Below are 18398 nucleotides of genomic sequence, written 5' to 3'. Positions count from 1 at the left end.
ATACAGTCGGGTCTCAGCGTCCTGCAGAGATACAGCAGATCTTCACACTCGTCATGCTCTCCTCAAGGTCAAGAGGTACAAATAAGTCTCGCTGTCAGATGAGGACATTTTCACAAGGTCTACATATCAGGAAGGTTTTTAGTATAAAGTCCAATTATACAAACACTCGTTTTCTCCATAAGCAGTTTTGGTTGTTGGTTTTAAATGTATAGTTCATATGATCTTAAATTGTGTGTACATACATACACACACACACACACACACACACACACACACACACACACACACACACACACACACACACATATATATATATATATATATATATATATATATATATATATAATACTAAGCCTATAAATAAAACAAGATTTATTTATTTAAAACATTTGGACACATTAAGGAAATTATTATTATTGTTAAGTTAATTTTTTTGCATTATGGGAGACATGGGAAAAAAAATAATTCAATTAAAATGAAATCTAAACCTTGAGAAATATTCGCTGGAACTCAAAAGTCAAACATTTGGACACATTCAAGTAATTAAAATAACATTTATGTATTTGTGTGCGCGTGTGTAAATAAATATATGCATACATACACACATTTGGGCACATTAAAGTATCATACTATAATTGATTTACATGAAAATAATGTCACAATGCAAAAGAAAAACTATGAAACTATCAAAAGTTTCAACTATCAAAAAATATGCTGGATTTCCGTTATGCAAAATATTATTTATTTTAAAACATTTGGACATTGAATAATGTTAATAACAATAATAATAATATCTTTCGTTTTTTTTGTTGCATTATGGTAAACAAGGGAAATATACTTAATTTGCATTAAAAAATGTCACGATACGAAAGAAATTTAATAAAAATGAAAAGCTGATAAATGTTTGCTTGAAACATTGAAAAAAAAAATCTTTTTTATTTTTACTAGTAAAATATTTGGTCACATTAAAGTGATTAAAATAACATTTATCTATTTATTGATTTAAAGCAGAACTCGGCAACCCCCAGGAACATGATTTATAGATTATCAAGACAGAATATGCTAACCAATGACACACAAGCTTCATAAATTCATCAGCTAACCATTCAGAAATGTTTTGTTGCATGTGGTCACTTATTGAGTCTCTCCATCTTTGTCTGACTCCGGTTTGACTAAAAAAACTAAACGTTTTTAAAATTTTCAGTGCAATCTGTTGTAGCTCCGCCCCCTGTGCCGGGAGCAGCAGCTCATTTGCATTTAAAGGGACAGACACACAAACGCTCACCCTCAAAAAGTGACAATTTTAACATATCTGTGGGGTATTTTGAGCTAAAACTTCACATACACACTCTGGGGACATTATTTTACATCTAGTGAAAAGGGCATTACACCCCCCCCCCCCCCCCCCCCCCTTTAATGTTTCAGTGACATCATCAGAGATCAGCTTCAGTGTGTCATCATCTGTTTACAGGTAGCTTGAAATAGAAACAATGACAAAAGTAGCAACAGAAGATGTTTTTCTGTCATTCCAAACTCGTTCTCGGTCTGTTATAAATAGCTTGACTGTGAGTTTGTTGATAAAGGAGGCCGTAGGAATGATAAACATGAGTGTTGAGTCTGCTGAGGGTTGGCAGTGAATCTTACCTGACGATACCGCACCAGGAATCAACCGTATAACCGGTTCTCATTTTATTCCAAATAACCTTTATAAGGTGTTGCATTGAGGTTCTATGAATTCAAACTCGTGTTTTGTTATATTAGGAATGATAAATATTTCCAAAAGCGTGTACTAAAAGGTAATGAGGTAATACAAATAAATTAGTTTATCAACAGAAACTAAAACTATTTTTTAAATAATTTACAGTGCAGTATTGTTAGCATGTGTCTAGCATTGTTTAGAATTTTGCTACCATGTTTTAGTGTGTTGCTAACATAAGTGTTTTTAAAGACACTGCCATGTTTATTGCTGATGTAAAAAAAAGTGAAAATAAATTTAGTTTTTAATTTTAGAATTTTGTTTATTGTTATGAAAAATGCATAAAAATACTTTTTTCAATTTTTATATGAAATGCATATTTTCCAAAACACGTTTTAAATGCAAAGAAACCGTTTGTGATTTTTGTTTCTCTTATTTCGATATCTCATATATTATATATGATCTCTTACCTTGATGTTTGTTTCTTTTGTTCTTCATTGTTCACTAATAATTATTTTGGTATAGGCCTATTATCATATCAATATTAAAAAGTAGCATTAAAAAGTTTATTTTAAATACTCTAATTTTCTACCATATACAATTTAATAAAATTAGTAGCTAGCTAACAGCAACTTACTTTGTTCTGGTTTCAGTCTAAACTAAATGATTTAGGTTATTAACTACACATTATCAATATAAATAATCTGAAAATTCAGGAATGAACCGTAATCTGTTCTTTAACAACCTCTAATTTTATTCCAAATAACTTTATAAGGTGTTTAAAGGTTGAGGACATTGAAGAACATTGAGGTTCTATAAATTCATACTCGGTTGTGTTATATTAAGAATTAAAAATCTTTACAAATGTGTGTATTCTCTTACAGAAATTTACTCCTCAGTCTTATAACTAGCTGTCAACTAAAAAAATAAGGTAACTGGTTTTAAATGGTTAATTCACCCTAAAATGAGGATTAACTCTTCCTTTACCCACCCTGGTGTTGTTCTAATGTCTTTTACACCTGCTGCTTATTATACACTGCAAAAAAAGTTATTTATTGGTTAAACTTAAATAAAAGTACGTAAAGTGGTTGCTGTGGAAAAAATTATTAAATTAATTGAAACTAAAGATTTGACACTAAACCTATTTTTTTAAATAATTTACAGTACAGTTAGCTTGTTAACTTTCGTGTGTGTGTGTGTGTGTGTGTGTGTGTGTGTGTGTGTGTGTGCCCCTGGTGATGTGGGTTCAGACGGCCTCTTTTACCATAATCTCTTATTATCAGTTACGTGAGACAAAACACACTCCGTTCACACACACACACACACACACACACACACACACACACACCGTCTCGCCTGAGATCAGAACCAGAAAGAGTTTGTCTTTAGTGTGCGAGTAAATGATCAATCGCCCCAACAGTGCAGATGTGGAGGGATTCTTGTCATCGCTTTTTATTAATTTTCATTCTTTGCTATTTATATTCGATGCATCAGTGTTACACACATGTAAACATGTAAACATCTATTCCTGTGATGCAAAGCTGAACCGTTTGGGAATGCTGTATGTATCGCTTTTTGTCAAGTTGTTTGTCATATAGATTTTGATCAAGTACAGATTGTTTCACAGTCATAAACAGGAACATAACAGAATTAATGATGCAAAGTTCATCAAATATGGAGACAATAGAAAAGACAATAGTGTCACTAAGTTTAGTTTTTATCCGACAGTGTAAGGCAGTCAAATCCATAATAATTCATGAATATTAAGTGTACTGTATGTAAAATTATATAGTGAATGTGTACAGAAGTTGTCAGTTGAAGATAGTAATTGGTTTTGTGGTGATATTAAGGATTATGAAATCTTTGTTTTCGGTTTATTATATTTTGGTGTTGTGACGAGCGTAATTATTCTCATAAACTCGTGCATTTGACACATTTAACCAGTTAATTCAGCATCTCAGCGAACCAGTAACATTAATACAACGTTCGTCACACACACACACACACACTCTTTTGGTCTTTCGTCACAAAAACGAAGGAACATAAAAGCTACGTAAAAAAAAAAAAGTTGTGTGTGTGAGTGTGTGTCAACGATTGTGTGAGTGTGTGTCAACCATTGTGTGTGTGTGTCCGTGAGTGTGTGTCCGCGAGTGTGTGTGTGAGTGTGTGTCAACCATTGTGTGTGTGTGTGTGTCCGTGAGTGTGTGTCCGCGAGTGTGTGTGTGTCCGTGAGTATCTGTGTGTCCGCGAGTGTGTGTGTGAGTGTGTGTCAACGATTGTGTGTGTATGTCCGCGAGTGTGTGTGTGTCCGCGAGTGTGTGAGTGTGTGTGTGTGTGTCCGCGAGTGTGTGTGTCCGCGAGTGTCTGTCCGCGAGTGCGTGTGAGAGTGTGTCTGTGTCCGCGAGAGTGTGTGTGTGTGTGTGTGTGTGTGTGTGTGTGTGTGTGTGTCCGCTAGAGTGTGTGTGTGTGTCCACGTGTGTGTCCGCGAGTGTGTGAGTGTGTCCGCGAGTGTGTGTGTGTGTGTGTGTGTGATGAGTGTGTGTCCGCGAGGCGAGAGTGTGTGTGTGTGTGTCCGCGAGAGTGTGTGTGTGTGTCCGCGAGTGTGTGTGTGATGAGTGTCTGTCCGCGTGTGTGTGTGAGAATGTGTCTGTTTCCGCGAGAGTGTGTGTGTGTCCGCGTGTCCGCGAGTGTGTGTGATGAGTGTCTGTCCTCGAGTGCGTGTGTGTGTGAGAGTGTGTCTGTGTGTGTGTGTGTCCGCAAGAGTGTGTGTGTGTGTGAGATAAACAAAAAAGTAACGCTTTATTTCTAAAAACATCAGACGTTTTTTAAATGTTGCTTGTTTCGGAACGTTCAGAGAACATTCAAGAGTAACTTTCCCTCATTTGCATAATTCTAAAATGGAATGTTCACATAAAAACCTGGATGTTCTGAGAACATGTGTTTGTGTATCGTCGTCTCGTTGTGTTTGTTGTGACAGAAGTGTTCACCTGTGTTCCTGCTTCTCGTCTGTCACTCATTAGCGACGGCTCAATCTGTGTGTGTGTGTGTGTGTGTGTGTTTGTTTAGTTTAACGCGAGGCCGAGGCGAGTCGCACCCCGAGAGACACGAGCGCTTCTGTCTCCTGTTAACAGCCCAGGTGTTTGTTTTCTTACCTCTCCTTTCCTCCTTTTCTTCCTCTTCCTCCTCCTCTCCGGGAGGGATGATCCTGAGATCTGGGGCCTTTCTTCAAACCTGAGGCGTGTGTGTGTGTGTGTGTGTGTTTCCTCTGATTGAGAACACATTCGTCTGAACGGGACGAGTCCCTGTGACCCTCCACTGCCCTCAGAAGGGGGCGACCCGACCCGAGTGTGTGTGTGAACCTGACACACACACACACACGCCCGCGCGCTCGGGTTTCTGCTACGCTAATGCAATCAGATGCAGGATGAAGTATGGTATATTTTGCAGTTTGAAATTTGGGGTTAGTAAGAGTTTAAGGCTGCATTTATTTGATCAAAAATACAGTAAAATTATTATTTATTTTTACTATTTTTGTTATAACATGCAGTGAAAACTTGTTTTGTGGGAATGGGAGTTTTAGGCTGAATTTATTTAATCAAAAATACAGTAAAATTATTATTATTTATTTTTACTTTATGCATGTATTTTCCTATTATTTATTTATTTTTACTATTTTTGTTATAACATGCTTTGTGAAAACTTGTTTTGTGGGGATGGGAGTTTTAGGCTGCATTTATTTAATCAAAAATAGTGTAAAATTATTATTATTTATTTATTTTTAAAATGTCTATCATTGTATTTTTACTATTTAAAATGTTTTGGGGTTAGTAAGAGTTTAAGGCTGCATTTATTTGATAAAAAATACAGTAAAATTAATACTGTTGTTATTTATTTTTACAATTTTTTTGTTATAACATGCAGTGAAAACGTGTTATGTGATCATTTATTCGATCAAAAATATTGTAAAAGTATTACTTTTATTACTATTTTTTGTTTTAACGAAAGCTTGTTTTGTGGGGATTGGGGTCTTTGTACATATTACTAAAAGGATAATAAAATAACTGAAAAAATACAGTAAAATTGTGATATAATATTATAATTAAATAACTTTCTGTGTGAATATATTTTTAAATGGAACTTATTTTTTAGTTTATTTTTAATTTTTTACGTGCAATGAAAACTTATTTTGTGGGGATGGGAGCCTATATTACCAAAATGCTAATAAAAGACAATATAATTATATGATATAATATAATTTATAACCACTATTTTATATGTGAATATTTAAAGTGTAATTTATTATTATTATTATTTATTAATTTAGTTTTAACATGGGAATGGGCGCCTTTTTTACATATTATTAAAATGATAATAAAATTATTGACCCAAAAAACAAATGCAGTAAAATTGTGATATAATATTACAATATAAAACAACAGCTTTCTGTGTGAATATATTTTAAAATGGAACTTATTTATTATATTTTTTTTACATGCAATGAAAATTTATTTTGTGGGGATGGGAGCCTATGTTACTAAAATTATTATAAAAAATAACTGACCAAAACACAGTAAAATTGTGATATAATTTTAGAATTTAAAACAACTGCTTTCTATGTGAATATATTTTAAAACTGAATTTATTTATTATTTTATTATTATTTGACCATTTCTGTTTTAACGTGCTGTGAAAACTTGTTTTGTGTGGGATCGGAGTCTTTAGAAATATTACTAAAATTATAATAAAAAGACTGACCCAAAAAAACAATGCAGTAAAATTGTGATATAATATTACAATATAAAACAACTGCTTTCTGTGTGAATATATTTTAAAATGTAATTTATTCCTGTGATCAAAAGCTGAATTTTCTGCTCCAGTCTTCAGTGTCACATGACCCTTCAGAAATCCTTCTAATTCGCTGCATTTTTATCAGCATGTTTTTGTGTAAACAAAATACTTTTGTTTTAAATAGAAGCATTTTATGTGTTGTAACATTATAAATGTATTTACTGTCCCTTTTGGTCAATAAAAAAATCACCCTTGATGCAAAAAAAAAAACTGCAAACATTTTTTAGATGTCAGATGTTTGAAAATTACTACTAAAATAAAATGGTATAATATAATTATACTATGTGTACTCGCATACGATTGTTTCACACTATTGTGTTGTTGTCACATGACTTCGCAATGACCTTTTGGCCGTCCAATCAAATAACGAATCAAGAAGAAGATGATGACATCACGTCCGAAGGTCAGGTCAAACGCATTGCATTGTGGGTACAGCACTGGTTTTATACTGGGTGTTTATTTCACACTGAAAATATGCATATTGCAGAAATAGTGCTGGATGTGTGTGTCCATGCGTCCCTCATGTCGAGTGTGTGTTTGACGGAGTGTGTTTGGGAAAGCAGAAGTGTGTGATTTAACTTCCTTCGGGAACATAAACAGGACACGAGTCTTTACCGTCACAGTATGAAGACGAATGCCATCACACAAATCAATCTTTCAAATCAGATTTGTGCAGAAAAATTATGAAGGAGAATAAACAATAATTTTTAGAGAATCATGTCATTCAAACCCTTTTTTTATATTCTCTTGGACATAATAGAAGAAGAAGATAGAACTGAAGAACAGTTTGCTTCAAAATACACTTAAAAAAACAAATTATGTTCTTCAGTGTTTCTGTCTCGTTTTCAAATATCTATACATTCATAAATCGAGATACATTTACTTTACTGGAGAAGAAGCAAAAAGACTGAAGATATTAAGTAAAATCTGAAAATGAAGTGAGTTTGTGCTTAAAACAAGAACAAATATCTGCCAATGGAGTCTTAAATAATCTTAATTCAAAGAGAAAATAATATTATTTTTCTGACTCCATTGGCAGATATTTGTTCTTGTTTTAAACACAAACTCAGACATTTTGTCTTAATATCTCCAGTCTTTTTGCTTCTCCAGTAAATGTATCTTGATTTATGAATGTTTAGATATTTGTACTGGAAAACAAGACAGGAATAATATGGAAAAATACATATTTTTATTGAGTAACAGTTTCTTATGTTGAACAGAAGAAAGACGCGAGTGAGTAAATGATGAGATCTCTGCTTCTGATGCTCAACTTTCATTGTGTTTCTGAAATCCTCAATGAAGACGACAGACGAGCACCTGTGAACCGCCGCACTACACAGCAGAACAACAGCTGTGTGTGTGTGTGTGTGTGTGTGTGTGTGTGTGTGTGTGTGTGTGTGTGTGTGTGTGTGTGTGTGTGTGTGTGTGTGTGTGTGTGTGTGTGTGTGAGAAAGAGTAGAAAGTATTTTCTAGTAAAAATTATTTTTTTTATTTACAACTACAAAAAACAATGTTTTGCATCAATAAATAATATTTATCAATTAAACCTGAGTTTTTTAGCTTTCATTTGAAAAAAATATCTATGAATGCAATTAAACATGACAGGTTTAAGTAAAACAATATTTACATTCATGTAAATTTACATTTATGAAGGATATCAATAATTGAACATTTAAACCTGAGTTTTAAGCTTTAATTTTTATTAAATGTTTTATTCTATGAATGCAACATGAGTGATTTTGTGCTCTGTCATAAATAAATCGGCTTTCTCTCTTCGCAGGAGTGTGTGTGTGTGTGTGTAGTATTTTCTTTTAAAAATTCTTTTTTTTTATTTACAACTACAAGAAAATGTTTTTACATTAATAAATTTCAATAATTGAAGAATTAAACTTGCGTTTTTTAGCTTTCATTTGAAAAAAATCTATGATGCAATTAAACATGACAGGTTTGAGTAAAAAAATATTTACATTCATGTAAATTTACATTTATGAATGATATCAATAATTGAACAATTAAACCTTAAAGTTAAAGTTTTAAGCATTAATTTTAATTGATTTTAAGCTTTAATTTTTATTCCATGAATGCAACATGGGTGATTTTGTGCTCCGTCATGAATAAATCATGCGTTTCTCTCTTCGTGTGTGTGTGTGTGTGTGTGTGTGTGTGTGTGTGTGTGTGTGTGTGTGCAAGAAAGAGTAGAAAATACTATTTCAGTCTTTCTTGTAAAAAATTTTTTTTTTTACAACTACAAAACAATGTTTTTTACATTAATACATTTCAATAATTGAAGAATTAAACTTGAGTTTTTTTAGCTTTCATTTGAAAAAAAAAAGAATTAATGAATGCAATTAAACATGACAGGTTTGAGTAAAACAATATTTACATTCATGTAAATTTACATTTATGAAGGATATCAAGTTTTAATTTTTATTAAAAAAAATTAATTCTATGAATGCAACATGGGTGATTTTGTGGTCTGTCATGAATAAATCATGTGTTTCTCTCTTCGCAGGAGTGTGTGTGTGTGTGTGTGTGTGTGTGTGTGTGTGTGTCAGAGCTAGACTTCAGTGAATGAGCTTCAACACCTTCACCTGCTGCTCAACAGAAACAAAAGAGGCGAGGTGAGCCAGAAATAGCGTTTCCTCGGCCGATCAAAGGCACGTTTGTGCAGCGCTGATTCCCTGCGGCTGTGCGCGACAGATAAGCATCGAAACGCCAGAGTCGAGTCTGCTGATGTGTTTGTGTGCCTGTTTTATTCTCTCATTTAGCCTTCCTCCAGGGTCTGACACTTAGATGCTATCTGAGCCGGAGTAAATGCGCTCGACATGATTGTTGGGCAGATATGCAGTGAGGAGAGCGAGAGGTTCACCAAACGGTGGCTTTTAACGGTCATTACTGCCGTCATCAGACAACAAATGCACTGAGTTATTAGATGCATTGTGCAGTCTCAAGTTCAAGTATACAGAGAGCAAATAAAAAACTTACTTTTTTTTATCCACATGTTTTTCAATAAAAAAAGTGCATATTTGCACTCCAAATGGTCAAAGAAAATACTCAATTTAGTGAGGAAAGTGAAAGTTTTACTTAAATCTAAACGACCCTTAAAATGGTGCTTTTAACATTAATCACTAAAAAATGTGTCAAAATGCATCCTGGTGTTGAAATAGAAATAAATAATAACATTTACATTCATGCATTTAGCAGACTTGATTTATAATAGAGGAACAAAAGCAATTAGTCACAGTCAAAATGAAATGAAAATGAAAAATGTTCTATTATAATAACGTATTAAAACGGCGGCTTTGAACGTTAATAACGAGTGTTATCAGAAAACAAATGCCGTGCGATGCTCTTTAGGAGTTAAAAAGCTCCAAACTATTTTCAATGTCCAAATTAAACAGAGTAAAAAGTGTTTGTACATGGACTTTAAAGTGGATTCAAACCTCTTTTTAGTTGTAAATTCACAATATATTAATATTAATTATTAACTGCATTGTGCTGTCTCAAGAGCACCTTTTTTTTATCCACATGTTTTTCAATAAAAAGGTGCATATTTGCACTTCAAATGGACAAAACAATTGTCAAAAATGCAAAAACATGTAAAAAAAATCTAATTTTACATTTATGCATTTAGCAGACTAGACTTTAATAGAGGAACATAAGCAATTACTCAGTCAAAATAACGATTATGAAAAATTCCTATAATAACATATTCAAAGTTTGTGTCAGCTATTAATTAGTTGAAGTCAGTTGACGTTAATGACCATCTCAAAGCGGTCATTAACTAGTAACTACTATAAGAAAAGGTTGTAAGTGAAACCTCAGGTGCTTCTTATAAAGAACCTTTTAGATCATGGAAGTAGTTTATGCATTTAGTTTTAATTACGGAAACCCTTAAAAGATTGCATAAAACATTCATGTTTATCAGATTATTTAAGACATTCCTCCTTATATAGAATCTTTTTATCATAAAGGGTTCTTTAAAATGGAGTCAGGAACACTATATAGAAGTTCTACATAGAATCATTTGGAATAAAAGGTTCTTAACAATTGTTTCAAGAACACTAGTGTTCTAATATAAACCCTTTTATTTTTCATTACAAAAACAATCCTCAATCTGTAACACTCTTTGATCTGTATTTAATCTCCCGGAATTATTGAATTATCAATCATCCCAGTTTAATGTGTGCCAGTGCAGCGTAATGCATTATAATAATGTGACAGGCGTGTTGTCGGGAGAATGGCTCAGAGCTTCCCATACGCTTCCTCCGGGTGATAAGAAAGGAAAACACGTTCTCCGCTCTTAAAACAGAAACCCTGAGCACCTTCAGGAAGAGCGAGCGCTCTATGGGCTTTGTAATTTAAGGCAGAGGTCAATCCCGGGATTTACAAAGTGAGGAAGCCCCCCCCCCACACACACACACACACACAAACACACACACACACACTAATGCCCCGGCAGGTCAAGCCTCCAGTTAGAAAGAGGAACATGGGCTGCGTCCCACATCACGTATACTCTCTCTCTTCAGTAATTATTACTTAATGACTGACGGCTATAAAAAGTGCCGTCTATTATGGAAGCTTGTTTCCGCCAAAGAATAAAACATTTTCAAAAATGAGTTTACATCTCGCAATTCTGACTTTATTTCTCAGAATTGCATGATATAAAGTCAGAATTGCTTGAAATAAAGTCTCAATCGCGTGTTATAAAGACAGAATTGCGTGATATAAAGTCAGAATTGCGAGATATAAAGTCTTAATCGCATGTTATAAAGTCACAATTGCGTGAAATAAAATCTCAATCGCGTGTTATAAAGACAGAATTGCGAGATATAAAGTCAAAATTGTGAGAAATAAAGTCAGAATTGCGTGAAATAAAGTCAGAATTGCGTGAAATAAAGTCAGAATTGCGAGATATAAAGTCAGAATTGTGAGAAATAAAGTCAGAATTGCGTGAAATAAAGTCAGAATTGCGTGAAATAAAGTCAGAATTGCGAGATATAAAGTCAGAATTGTGAGAAATAAAGTCAGAATTGTGAGAAATAAAGTCAGAATTGCGTGATATAAAGTCAGAATTGCGAGATATAAAGTCAGAATTGTGAGAAATAAAGTCAGAATTGCGTGAAATAAAGTCAGAATTGCGTGAAATAAAGTCAGAATTGCGTGATATAAAGTCAGAATTGCGTGAAATGAAGTCAGAATTGCGTGATATAAAGTCAGAATTGCGTGAAATAAAGTCAGAATTGCGAGAAATAAAGTCAGAATTGCGTGAAATAAAGTCAGAATTGCGAGATATAAAGTCAGAATTGCGAGATATAAAGTCAGAATTGCGAGATATAAAGTCAGAATTGCGAGATATAAAGTCAGAATTGCGAGATATAAAGTCAGAATTGCGAGATATAAAGTCAGAATTGCAAGATATAAAGTCAGAAATGTGAGATAAAAAGTCAGAATTGCGTGAAATAAAGTCTTAATCGCGTGTTATAAAGACAAAATTGCGAGATATAAAGTCTCAATCGCGTGTTATAAAGACAGAATTGCGAGATATAAAGTCAGAATTGCGTGAAATAAAGTCTCAATCGCGTGTTATAAAGACAAAATTGCGAGATATAAAGTCAGAATTGCGAGATATAAAGTCAGAATTGCGAGAAATAGTCAATTGCGAGATATAAAGTCAGAATTGCGTGATATAAAGTCAGAATTGCGAGAAATAAAATCAGAATTGCGTGAAATAAAGACAGAATTGCGAGATATAAAGTCAGAATTGCGAGATATAAAGTCAGAATTGCGAGATATAAAGTCAGAATTGCTTGAAATAAAGTCTCAATCGCGTGTTATAAAGACAGAATTGCGTGATATAAAGTCAGAATTGCGAGATATAAAGTCTTAATCGCATGTTATAAAGTCACAATTGCGTGAAATAAAATCTCAATCGCGTGTTATAAAGACAGAATTGCGAGATATAAAGTCAAAATTGTGAGAAATAAAGTCAGAATTGCGTGAAATAAAGTCAGAATTGCGTGAAATAAAGTCAGAATTGCGAGATATAAAGTCAGAATTGTGAGAAATAAAGTCAGAATTGCGTGAAATAAAGTCAGAATTGCGTGAAATAAAGTCAGAATTGCGAGATATAAAGTCAGAATTGTGAGAAATAAAGTCAGAATTGCGTGAAATAAAGTCAGAATTGCGTGAAATAAAGTCAGAATTGCGAGATATAAAGTCAGAATTGTGAGAAATAAAGTCAGAATTGCGTGATATAAAGTCAGAATTGCGAGATATAAAGTCAGAATTGTGAGAAATAAAGTCAGAATTGCGTGAAATAAAGTCAGAATTGCGTGAAATAAAGTCAGAATTGCGTGATATAAAGTCAGAATTGCGTGAAATGAAGTCAGAATTGCGTGATATAAAGTCAGAATTGCGTGAAATAAAGTCAGAATTGCGAGAAATAAAGTCAGAATTGCGTGAAATAAAGTCAGAATTGCGAGATATAAAGTCAGAATTGCGAGATATAAAGTCAGAATTGCGAGATATAAAGTCAGAATTGCGAGATATAAAGTCAGAATTGCGAGATATAAAGTCAGAATTGCGAGATATAAAGTCAGAATTGCAAGATATAAAGTCAGAAATGTGAGATAAAAAGTCAGAATTGCGTGAAATAAAGTCTTAATCGCGTGTTATAAAGACAAAATTGCGAGATATAAAGTCTCAATCGCGTGTTATAAAGACAGAATTGCGAGATATAAAGTCAGAATTGCGTGAAATAAAGTCTCAATCGCGTGTTATAAAGACAAAATTGCGAGATATAAAGTCAGAATTGCGAGATATAAAGTCAGAATTGCGAGAAATAGTCAATTGCGAGATATAAAGTCAGAATTGCGTGATATAAAGTCAGAATTGCGAGAAATAAAATCAGAATTGCGTGAAATAAAGACAGAATTGCGAGATATAAAGTCAGAATTGCGAGATATAAAGTCAGAATTGCGAGATATAAAGTCAGAATTGCTTGAAATAAAGTCTCAATCGCGTGTTATAAAGACAGAATTGCGTGATATAAAGTCAGAATTGCGAGATATAAAGTCTTAATCGCATGTTATAAAGTCACAATTGCGTGAAATAAAATCTCAATCGCGTGTTATAAAGACAGAATTGCGAGATATAAAGTCAAAATTGTGAGAAATAAAGTCAGAATTGCGTGAAATAAAGTCAGAATTGCGTGAAATAAAGTCAGAATTGCGAGATATAAAGTCAGAATTGTGAGAAATAAAGTCAGAATTGCGTGAAATAAAGTCAGAATTGCGTGAAATAAAGTCAGAATTGCGAGATATAAAGTCAGAATTGTGAGAAATAAAGTCAGAATTGCGTGAAATAAAGTCAGAATTGCGTGAAATAAAGTCAGAATTGCGAGATATAAAGTCAGAATTGTGAGAAATAAAGTCAGAATTGCGTGATATAAAGTCAGAATTGCGAGATATAAAGTCAGAATTGTGAGAAATAAAGTCAGAATTGCGTGAAATAAAGTCAGAATTGCGTGAAATAAAGTCAGAATTGCGTGATATAAAGTCAGAATTGCGTGAAATGAAGTCAGAATTGCGTGATATAAAGTCAGAATTGCGTGAAATAAAGTCAGAATTGCGAGAAATAAAGTCAGAATTGCGTGAAATAAAGTCAGAATTGCGAGATATAAAGTCAGAATTGCGAGATATAAAGTCAGAATTGCGAGATATAAAGTCAGAATTGCGAGATATAAAGTCAGAATTGCGAGATATAAAGTCAGAATTGCGAGATATAAAGTCAGAATTGCAAGATATAAAGTCAGAAATGTGAGATAAAAAGTCAGAATTGCGTGAAATAAAGTCTTAATCGCGTGTTATAAAGACAAAATTGCGAGATATAAAGTCTCAATCGCGTGTTATAAAGACAGAATTGCGAGATATAAAGTCAGAATTGCGTGAAATAAAGTCTCAATCGCGTGTTATAAAGACAAAATTGCGAGATATAAAGTCAGAATTGCGAGATATAAAGTCAGAATTGCGAGAAATAGTCAATTGCGAGATATAAAGTCAGAATTGCGTGATATAAAGTCAGAATTGCGAGAAATAAAATCAGAATTGCGTGAAATAAAGACAGAATTGCGAGATATAAAGTCAGAATTGCGAGATATAAAGTCAGAATTGCGAGATATAAAGTCAGAATTGCGAGATATAAAGTCAGAATTGCAAGATATAAAGTCAGAATTGTGAGATATAAAGTCAGAATTGAGTGAAATAAAGTCTCAATCGCGTGTTATAAAGACAAAATTGCGAGATATACAGTCAGAATTGCGAGATATAAAGTCAGAATTGCGAGATATAAAGTCAGAATTGCGAGATATAAAGTCAGAATTGCGAGATATAAAGTCAGAATTGCAAGATATAAAGTCAGAATTGTGAGATATAAAGTCAGAATTGAGTGAAATAAAGTCTCAATCGCGTGTTATAAAGACAAAATTGCGAGATATACAGTCAGAATTGCGAGATATAAAGTCAGAATTGCGAGATATAAAGTCAGAATTGCGAGAAATAGTCAATTGCGAGATATAAAGTCAGAATTGCATGAAAAAAAGTCAGAATTGCGTGTTATAAAGTCAGAATTTTGATTTTATAACTCTCAATTCTGACTTAAACACATAATTGTGAGTTTATATCTCGCAATTGTGACATATTTTCTCAGAATTGTGAGATTTAAACTCGAGTTATAAAGTACAATTCTAAGGGGGAAAAAAGACAATTTTCACAATTCTGACTTTATAACAACGCAATTGCGACTTTATATCATGCAATTCTGACTTTATATCTCCCAATTGTGTATTATAAATTCAGAATTGCGAGATATAAACATGCAATTCTGAGGAAAAAAAGTCAGAATTTCAAGTATATTTCTCGCAAGTGTGAGTTTAGATCACGCAATTCTGACTTTATATCACGCAATTCTGACTTTATTTCACGCAATTCTGACTTTATTTCACGCAATTCTGACTTTATTTCTCACAATTCTGACTTTATATCTCGCAATTCTGACTTTAGATCTCGCAATTTTGACTTTATATCTCGCAATTCTGTCTTTATAACACGCGATTGAGATTTTATTTCACGCAATTGTGACTTTATAACACGCGATTGAGACTTTATATCTCGCAATTCTGACTCTTTTCTCACAATTGCGACTTTGTATCACTCAATTGCGACTTTGTATCACTCAATTGCGACTTTATATCACTCAATTGCGACTTTATATCACGCAATTCTGACTTTATATCACGCAATTCTGACTTAATAACACAATTGCGACTTTTTATCTCACAATTCTGACTCTTTTCTCACAATTGCAACTTTATAACACTCAATTGCGACTTTATATCACGCAATTCTGACTTAATAACACAATTGCGACTTTTTATCTCACAATTCTGACTCTTTTCTCACAATTGCGACTTTATATCACTCAATTGCGACTTTATATCACGCAATTCTAAGATAAAAAGTCAGAATTGTGAGATAAAAAGTCACAATTACCTTTTTTATTTTTCACTCTGTGGTGGAAACGAGTATGAATGTAGTGTAGTGTGAATGTAATCCAGACGTAATACATTCGCCATGTCGTCATTATCATGTGACCTGCTCACTGCCATTCATAAATCCTCTCCCGGTGCCTCATGGGATAGTGAAGTGTCCACGTTAAAGGTTCCTCGTGGAACCATAAATGCAAATAAAGAACTTTTTTTTTCAAGAGTGCGCTTTAAATCATCAGTACACTCTTAAAAAATAAAGGTTATTTTGACAGTTATGGTTCCATAAAGAACCTTTAACATCCATGGAACCTTAAATTATGCATAATTACATGCAACTAACCCTCAACCAAACCCTAACCCTATAGTAAGTACATGTAGTTGCTTAATATTACTCATGCTTAAATATATATAATTACACTGTAACAATGACACCTTAAAATAAAGTGTAACCAATCGTTCTTTAGATTATAAAAATCCCTCTTTAGAGATATATGGCATTATTGAACCTTTATTGCACATAATAAGATGTCAGATCTCCACTGCTTCCAGGATGCAAAGCTCTTATTTTGTGTCTATTTGGAGCTTTTATTTTCAGGAGTGTTTCATTTAAGTGACAATTGTCTGTAAGTGCGTGCACATTTTCTTAAAGTAAAGGCTCATATTTGCCACATAGAGTGCAGACGGATCATCATGAGCCGTTTGTTGTGAAGCTCGAACACCTTGAACACATTTCTGTCCGCATTGCAGCGGTGCGAGATGATGATGTTGTAAGGTTCTGATGTTCATCAGGTCCGCGGTGTCCCACTGACCCGGAGCTTCAGTCCATCTGCATTCTTGCACTTTGAACCATAAACATCCTCCTTTCAAAGAGCTTGGCAGGAAGTTTGGTGAGTTTTCCCTTAAATGTGCTTTAGTCTATTTAAAATAGAAGAGCCTGCCGGATTGCGTTCAGCATCTGATGCTATATAAATGTGTATATTGCTGTGTTTGATGGTCTAATAGCTTAATACTGGTTTGCATTGCATGCATGTCTGTAACATACGTAAATATTGATAACATCATATATATATATAGAGAGAGAGAATTTTCTGATTTCTGTTTGATAGCATGACCTAATGATGCTTAACCAAATACTGGGTTCTGAAAAAGAAACATTAATTACACATGCATTTATTTAATTAATTTGTGTTTTATTAAGAATCAATTAAGGCTGTAATTGAAAAAAAAATGCAAGTAAACGACACGCAAGCTCGACAGATCTCTAGCGCAGTTTCCATTAAAAAACAAAAGAAATGTTTCGTTCTCTGTCAAATTTCAGAGGCGTGAAGGAGCCGATAGATGCTGATGACATACAGAACACACAGCTGTTACACCTGTGTGTGTGTGTGCGTGTGTGTGTGTGTGTGTGTGTGTGTGTGTGTGTGTGTGTGTGTGTGTGTGTGTGTGTGTGTGTGTGTGTGTGTGTGTGTGTGTGTGTGTGTGTGTGTGTGTGTGTGTGTGTGTGTGTGTGTGTGTGTGTGTGTGTGTTGGCTGGGCTTGGAGATCAGAATCTGCAGCTATATATCAATTATAAATAAACACCTATAATAATGCATGCAAAGTGTATACAACAAAGTTGAAGGCTATTGTTCTTTTTTTTGGATAATATTTGGTTACACTTTATTTTAAGGTGTCATGTTACAATGTAATTATATTTTTAAGTACTGGGTAATATTAAGTAACTACATGTACTTACTAGATTAGGATTTGGTTGAGGGTTAGTTGCATGTAATTATGCATAACTTACTGTTATTACTATGGTAATGTAACATATGTAACAAGGACACTGTAAAATAAAGTGTTACCTAATATTTTATAATGATGTATTTATAAAATATTCTGTATTATTATTTCAATTATTTGTATTCATCTTTTATTAAGGAATCGAACTAAATGGGCTTGGAGATAAATATGTAGGCTAAGTGTTGAAATAAAGGCGGGTTAAATTACAATAGGCTGTATTATATAATAATGCATAAAATAGTGTCAAATAAATTGCAAAGACCTTTAACCAAAAATATGTAAAAAAAAATATATACAATTAATTTTTATATTTAGTAGTGGCTACTGGTAGCATATGGAGTTAAATCTAATCTAAGTAAAATAATAATAATAAATATATTTAAAGAGCATCTAATTTAGTTATATATACTGTATATGAATATTAAAGGTGTTATTTGTGTGTAAAACGCGTCAGTGTGTGTGTGTTAAGCGATGAGAGAGACGTGACGAAAGCGGAATATGACGAGAGATCGGCGCGAGCCTGAC

This window comes from Phoxinus phoxinus (assembly GCF_949152265.1).
Source record: "Phoxinus phoxinus genome assembly, chromosome: 5".
Lineage (NCBI taxonomy): Eukaryota > Metazoa > Chordata > Actinopteri > Cypriniformes > Leuciscidae > Phoxinus > Phoxinus phoxinus.
The sequence above is the reverse complement of the archived record's forward strand: the minus strand, read 5'-3'. Positions refer to the sequence as shown.